Below are 8,738 nucleotides of genomic sequence, written 5' to 3' on the forward strand. Positions count from 1 at the left end.
TTCATCACGTACCTGCTCACAAACATCCTCTTTTTCCTATATCAAAAAAGAATTCTCCATTTCTCTTTCTCTGTGTGGGTGCTAACTCCATTAAGGCCGTTTTTTATTAACATCAAATAGTTGCGGGTTGCGACACCATATTTTATTCAATTTCTCCAAGTTTTAAAAAGGTCCTGTTTTTCATAGCGTGTTCAGTAGTATCGTGCCCAGCCTAACAGACACAGCTAAAGTTAGAACCTTCAACCCTGATATTAAAACAAGCCTTTGTACTGGCACATTGACTCATTGAATCATAAGAAGGCATAACCTGTAAATATATATCAAACCTAAACGTATGCATTTACTGAAGTCTGAGACACTTTAAAAAGTACTCTGAATGGAAGAAAATGCAGTTTAAACAGTGTTTTCTACCCAAATTCGACTTTCATTTTTTTGGCATTAAAAAATGAATATCCTACAATTTCTTTGCATAATATGCATTACCAGAATGTTTATTACATAACCCATGAGTCAGGCATTGGAAATAATAACTTATACTTTATAAAAATGAGCTTGTTTGCGCCTGCGCTAAGGGAAAATTGTACACGCAAATGCTTGTCATTTTAGTGATGCAACGCAACTTAAATCAAATTTTAATGCTAGGAGGTCATAGTATGAGTATTAAGCTTTATAAATATCAAAAAACGATTTTGAAAAGCACTTATTTTTGTTAAAATAATTTTTCCATGATTAATAATTTTCTTTAAAAAAAATCCCAATTATTCGTTTTTGTGATAATTCCATGTATAAAAAACAAGCTGCATCTCTTGCTTATCATTTTGGACACATTAACTCACACGCCTAAGCGCATAAGCCCAACTTGACACGCGTCACATTTTTGCGCCACTTTCATTTAAAAGGACGGTTCTGCAAAATTCCACCCGTGTTCAACTTGGAAGGTGCTGGCTGAATGAACATTTCTATCAAATATACTGCAGCTGAAAAGTTTGCCTGTGAACATCTAATACAATGCATCTAAGGAAAATGCTGTAAATTTATTTACTTTTGCAAAAATAGATAATTTCGTTTTTGGGGCCTGATTTATATCTATTGAATGTGTTTCTAATTTTATCCTTTAAGCATTTAACGGCAGTTTTGTATATGTGCACAATTGCTCATTCTATAAATTAAAGAGCACCATATAGCTATTTTAGCACGTCACATGGTTCGTTTCTGGATTTCTTTTTTAAGTTTCTACTTGAAATTAATTAACCAACAATTTACTTAACAGACTGGAACCATCAGACGACCCACAAACACATATTGAGCTCATTTCAGACATAAACAGAAAGGGGTTAAACAGACAATACAGCGCGCTTTAGCCATTTTTCATAAATAGCGCCGTCGCAATTTACTTACAGAAGTTGCACTAATGAAAAAAAAAAACCACAGACATTTAAACACACAGTTGACTTACAAATCAATACGCATGACAGAAAGAAAGAACAGCTCACAGACTATACTTGAAACAAACCATTTGCAAATACTAGTTGTAGGTCATATTTACAAGCAACGCTTTTCAATAGTGTTCCAAAAGGCTGCATAAACAGCCCCACAGACAGATGCATGTCCAAGAAGTAGTGAATGCACTCAATTCACTAGCTTTGCCTAGCAGAACACCACACAAAATCGTTCTGCATATCTTCATTCATGAAACTGCGCAGAACGTAGGATCCTTGTTTTGTATTATGTCATATTTTAATTCCCTGGGGATACAAAACCACCAAGGAAGAAATATGTTTTTAAATTTAACCTATTTAGATATTTCCCACACTATGGTACCTTTCAAAACAAAAAGCAACACATTTTTCCATGTGAGCTTACAAACAGGCATGCCAAAAATACTGCGGAAAACGCAAGTATTATAATCAAAACCAAATGGAGAAATATCTCCTCATTACCTGCCTACACAAATTGCAATTCGCATATCCAAACCTATACAAACCAAAAGCTACATTTCCAAATCTGCTAAGATCAGGCATCTTATAGCTCACTAATCTAGCTTCAAACTTCAAGGGGTTATCTCTACCAATACACTCGCAAATATGCGAGACCCTCGGTTTTGGTAATTGCAATGACCAAATCAGAAACCAAGAAACCAACCCCTCGGCTTTGGTAATTGCGATACCCAAAGTAAAGACCCAAAGAACCAAAGGACTGGGAGCGACCCACTTATACTTAATTCTTATTCTTAATAATCAAAAGGTTATCCAAATTCTAATTGTCAAGTTCTACATGACCAAACGTCTTCTATAATACTCACGCCAAAAGGGTTCTTTTTCTCACCTTTTGAGTGACATCATGTGGAGGATCAAAATCAGGAAGAGCAGATATATACCGGGCTACATAATCAAAGAATCTCCAGAATCCCTGTGCACAGAGTACCTTCTTGGTAGAATCCCGTTCTGTCCTCCTCAGTAGATTTCAGTCTCCTGACAAGATCACTCCCACAGAAAGTCACTTCTCTGATGAGGCCTAACGTTGGGCGCCAACTGAAGTACTCCAATTTTTGAGACCCCAGCGGTGCTAGGGGTAGCACCCTATGACTTCGAGTACTTCCTGATGTGGTATTATAAAATTCTGCATATGTTGATAATATAACAAAGAACTTGGCAATTTTAAAGTACGACGGGAAGAGACAGACTACAATATTCTGGCATACATTTTCCTTGCCTTCATATGTGGAATGTTGGATTCTGATTGACAGTACACCCCGAGAATGATGTATCCTCTCAGCTTCACAAGTGTGTTTTCTGGAATGAGTGGAATGAGACCTAAGCAAGTAAGGATGTCTAGTGACAATTGCAAGCATTCCGCTCACAGTGTTTTGTTGTTTGGAAGTGATCACCTAAGTGCAAAGGATATGTTCAGATGTAGGTCACATGCTTGCTGCACCATAGGATACAAGGTGCATCTCACTGGCGCTAAAGTGTTTGAATTGGAGCAGGACCGAGACTGCTTTGCCATGGTAACGTCTTGTGTGGAGCAGCACAGAGAGCAAAACAAAGGACTGGCCAAAGTGATTGCCAGTGGCTGAGGGTTTTTCAGATATTCCACTCTTCGCCTTTTGTTTCTTGGTGCATCCTGCCCAATCACTTCATCCTTACCTTCACAGTTCACTTTAAGTGAAGAAACCATCTACCAGTTCCTTGGGGGACTCAGTGTCCACAATGACTTCACTCAAGTGTGTCCATTGTGTCTGTACTGAGTGCTACAAGGATCATGGTCCAACAATTTCTGGGAGTATTCATACCAATAAAGTTATGCTTTAAGGTGCTGCAGGAAAACTGTGATTTCCTGCATCTAATGCTGCACACACACAGACAAGTGTAAGATCTTTTACAAAGAGACGGTGCACCAAAGGAAAAGTCTTTTCAAGTATTCCAATTGTTGTTCTTTTATTCTCATTCAACTCTCAGAAAAATCAGACTCAGCCAACGCGTTTCGTTCTTTACGAACTTCGTCAGGGCATAGATTGTTTCTAAGGAACGACCTCCATAAGGTCACCTGAGAAAGCGCCCGTTTCGAAAGAAAAATGGAGCCTGTACATTGGGCCTAAATATACAACAACAGGGTTGTTCTATTTTTACCTATGATACATATGGACTGAACTAAGAGTCCGACTGATATTTGAACTAGCCGGTGACGCACTTATGATCGCATTTATACAAACACCTTTCAGCTACTTGGAGAGGTTATATACAATTTTATATGAACAAACATACCGCTTGGAAGCCGGCCACTTTTGAAATTTGTGGAGGTCGTTCCTTAGAAACAATCTATGCCCTCACGAAGTTCGTAAAGAACGAAACGCGTTGGCTGAGTCTGATTTTTCTGAGAGTTGAATGAGAATAAAAGAACAACAATTGGAATACTTGAAAAGACTTTTCCTTTGGTGCACCGTCTCTTTGTAAAAGAGTTTGTATATCTGGTTTTCCAGTAGAGCACAAGTACGGCCTGCTCTGGACGTGTTTTTGCACCTATCAAGAAATTGTGTATTAATTTGGGATTTGGTGTGCTTAACTTTGGTCAGCCGTACGGTTTTTTTGTCTATAGACAAGTGTAAGATGTTCCTCTCTTGCCACAAAACTCTTGCAAGACTTTTTCTTCCCAAGTGAAGTATTGATCTTTTTGAATGATAGTTCATAAAGGAGGAGGAGAGAGACCACTGCCTTCTTACAGTCCCACCAGCTTAAAGTGAGTTGGGAGTGGGACATTGTTCCTTGAAGGAGATTTGTAAGATTTCAGGACCAGGGTTTATCGGTTGGTATACTTGGACTTTGAAAAATTAGGCCTTCACCACGAAGTTGGCTGTACTTACGCAGCATGATACTAACAATTGGGCTTGTGATACTTGAGATCCATATGGCTCTCTAAGTACTGGTATAACTTCTAAATAGAAAACTCCTCTGAGACTAAGAAACAGGACACCTATATTTTCACATAAAGGTTTCAATACTCAGCACCCACTAGCCATCACTACACTAATACCTCTCAACACCCCCTATACTCAAAGCAGCTTTAGACCCCATTAAAATGTAGAGTTAACAAAAGAGAATGACAGACTGTTATGTTGGGAGCTCACTTTAATCCACATGCTATTGATTGGTATAGCTCTTTCTCCCATTGTACCAGCCACACTTTAACAATATTATGTTTATTACTTAGAAAGTATGTATGATACTCAACTAGATAGTGTGTCCCGTTTATTGTCTGGACTTAAAACGAAAATTCATTGTAATGCTGCAGAAACAGTATCTGGATTTGTATCATAGTATCTAGACAACAATAATATCCAGTGAAAATGGTTGCTGGTGCACAGAGATTTTTTCCATATCTGATATGGATTATTTCTTGAATCCCTTAACAGAAACTTGTTTTAATGCTACAGAGACAATTTCCGATGATATCATGTACAATAGCTAGACAACACCAATTAAAGGTTTCGCTCTTGTTAGAAATGGGGGTCTCTAGTTGGTGATTGCTTACAACCTCTCCATGTAAGGACCCTTTTTCTAGTAAGGGTAAGGTGATTACGCAGCTAAAATAACCCCTGCTCATCCCCTTGGTAGCTTGGCATGAGCGGTCAGGCGTACCTCGAGGCACTTTGTAAAGCATTTGTACAAACACACAAAGTAACACAGTGAAAATACCACAAAAGGATACCACACCAGTTTAGAATAATAACCAATATTTGTCTGAGTAAAACCAAACCAAAACAACAAAAATCCAACATACAAAAATCAAGTTATCACTTTTAAAAGGTTCCAAATAGTTCAGTCCATAGGAAAATATGGACCCATCACCTATATCACAAAGTGCCTGGGATGCGTCAAAATCAAAGACAAAAACAGGCACAGGGGAGCCTAGGCGCCAAAAAACCCAAAGTGATGCATCAAATCCTTGCTCCCAGGGGAGGTGATGCGTCTGTTTCTGACTGCATGGGGCGGTAATGCACCGGTTCCTTACTGTCAGGGGAGGTGATGCGTTGGTTTCCGGACATGCGGTCTCTATTTCTTACTGCTAGGCAACATCAATGAAGAACTTGGCGCCCAGGTGCGATGCGTCGAGAATCCAGACGTGCTTGTTCAATGCGACAGAGGCAAAACACGAGCTGTGAAGAAGGTGATGCGTCAATTTCTTCAGCCGCCCAGCAGGGCCTGCGTAGGAGTCGGAGCGTGTGCCTTAGATGCCGGAGACATGATGCTCGGGACTCGGGCTGCGACAATTATTAGGCTACATGGCTGGCGCTGCATCAATTGTGTGGCTGCACCACAGCAATATGTTGGTTTCTCAGCCGCATGATGGTGGTGTGTCAGAAAAAACAGGGGCTGAAGGTCGATGCGTGGATTTTCTAAGTCCTTTGCAGCAAAAGCCATCTATGAGGACCCAGAACTGGAATTGGCACCACTTGGCAGGTCAGAACCAGCAGAGACGTTCAGGAGCTGCAGATGAAGTCTTTGATGACCCTGAGACTTCTTAACAGGAGGCAAGCACACACAAGCCCTTGGAGAACCTTGGCAAGCAGGACATAGAAAGCAAAGTCCAGTTCTTTCATTGCCCAGGATAGAAGCAGCAAGCAGTGGGCCAGCACAACAAAGCAACGAGCAGAGTGGTAGTTTCCCTCCTACAGCATCCAGCTCTTCTTCTTGGCAGAATCTCCTGTTAGTCCAGAAGTGGTCTTAAGTTATGGTGTCACAGCCCCAGTACTTATACCAGTTTCTGCCTTTGAAGTAAGCAAACTTCAAAGGAAAGTTTTTGTAGTGCCAAAGACCCTGCCTTTCATTGACCTGGCACCAGACACACTACAGGGAGGTGGAGACAACTTTGTGTGAGGACAGGCACAGTCCTATTCAAGTGTCAGTGACAACTCCTCCCACCTCTCTAGTTCAGGAAGACCCATCAGTCTGGTGATGGGCCATCAGGATATGGAAGGCACACCTCTGCTCCCTTCATATGACTTTCTAGAACGAATGAAAAAACAGCTCAACTGTCAGTCTAAACCAGATGTGGATTTCACAGACAGGCAGAGGCAAAGAATGAATGGTAAAGCAAGAAAAAGCCCACTTTCTGAAAGTGGCATTTTCAAACACAAGTTTGTTATGTTTCACTAACCCCTCCCTCCTTTTCTCAGTGCCAGGACTCCCTGTTTGGGTAATTGAAGATTTGCAAATATGTTAAATACATTAAATACAATATTTAGAATTTGCAGAAAAGGTACTCCATTACAAATGCAATAAAATACCCTGTCTGACAATCTCAAGATGTGTCCACCACATTCAGAGACAGGTGGCGCATTAGTTATCTGTCAATGGAGCTTCGGTTGGCTCCATCGACAGAATGCCATCTCTGAAGGCCCAATAGAGTATGGGCTGTCGGAGTAAAGCCATCACACTGTCCACTCTATTTAGAATAGGCAGTCTGATGTTTTTTTTTCCTGTCCGTCACTACCAGGAAAAACTTGGTGGTGAGGGACAGAAAAAAAAATAATGACCCCTTCATCCTGGAAGAAAATTCATAGATTGTGACAGTCATTAGTTTTCTGTTCTTCACCTACAAACTCCCACTGTGGGAGCCTGTTTTTTACAAACAAAAATATGTTAAAAGTATGGTGGACAGCCGTCAAAACCTATGACAGCTGTCCACCAAACATTTTGTTCCTTGAAGGGAACCACCATGATAGTGGTTCTTTTCAGTGTACAGAGATAGCTGCTGGGACGGCGATTTTCTCAAAGAGGACAGACTATCGCCAGTCATGGTGGCAGACATTAAGTCCTCCGTCACCCTACCAGATGGTGCGTCATCCTCCAGGGGCCAAATCAGTCCCTATGTTTCCGTGACTTTATAAATGTATATCTGATATCCTTTTGTTGTTTTCACTCACTAAATTTATAAAGTGTTCAGACAGACCTTTAAAGTAAGGACAGGGTAAAATAAACAAGATGAGAGATTAAATCTTAGCTGGGTCTGGTGGTTCAGTGGACTAAGCATCAACTGTAGAGTCCTGTGTCTGACCTCACGGTTACAGGTTCAAATTCTGCGGCCGGTGCAGGTAAGAGTGGTGGGGGTGGGGACAGACGATGAGGGAAAATAAAATTAAAGAAAACCACTTACCTTGTGCTCACTTATGTGGCGAGCGCAAGGTAAGTGTTTTTCTTTTTTAATTTTGTTTATTCCCTCGTCGTCATCTGTCGACTTCCCCCTGCCCCGCATCTCCCCACCCCACTGCTCTTACCTGCAGCAGCCGTGACTGAAATCCTGGAAGGTCCACTCAGCCTTTCATTCATCTGAGGTCGATAAAATGAGTACCATTGAGTTGGGCAACAATAAACATCTGTTATTTAGTGCCAAGATACCATTCTGGTTGAACGTGCGCTTTACAAATACACATTATGTGATGTTAAAAAAGTTTGGTAGCTCTCCCTGCTTTTGCTCTGTGTTGAAAGGACATACTGGAGGCTGAAAAATGAAAGCAGAAACCAACTATTGTTGGCACCAGAATATATAAAGGGTCTTATTAAGTGGATGGTATAGACAGAACAAAGAATGTATACGACTCTTGTTATGCATTGTGAACCTTATTCACTAGTGGTTTTGTTCACTTGTACTGCACATTCTTCTATTTAGGGTGCACATGCCATTGATGAATTTACAGGTGGAAGGTGGTGGGCATACGTAAAGGAGTGAACAACTACAATGTCATAATTTTATGGATATTCACATACTTTCATGTATGTTTTTCACACCCAGTTCTCACATTTAGCCTTAGTATAAAAATGGTCTGACTAGCAGGGTCATTTAGAGTGCAATGAATGCCAGCCATTGGCAAATACAGTGGTTGATTTCTCACCCCCAAAACGTGGGGTTCACTCACTTCATGTAGAAGTTGGGGTACTGCAGAGTTTCAGACGGTGGGGGCCCAGATGGCTGCTCCGGCAGAAGCGCGTGACATGGTGGTCCATTTGCTACTGAGTTACCGGGTCGCAGAGGTGGTTCTCCTGGCCTCATCTATGCAGGATAACTCTCACTCATTTTCTCTGTCAAGGTTCTCCATGGCTCATGTGGTGGAACTAGGTAAGGAAAACACCCACTGGCCACCACACAGGAACACACTACTCTCTATGCGTGGTTAGACCAGTGTTTTTTTTTCTTTTCAGAAATAAACCCGTTTTTGAGGTTAGATTCTGGAAAAAAACACA

This window comes from Triturus cristatus, chromosome 6 (genome assembly GCF_964204655.1).
Source record: "Triturus cristatus chromosome 6, aTriCri1.1, whole genome shotgun sequence".
Lineage (NCBI taxonomy): Eukaryota > Metazoa > Chordata > Amphibia > Caudata > Salamandridae > Triturus > Triturus cristatus.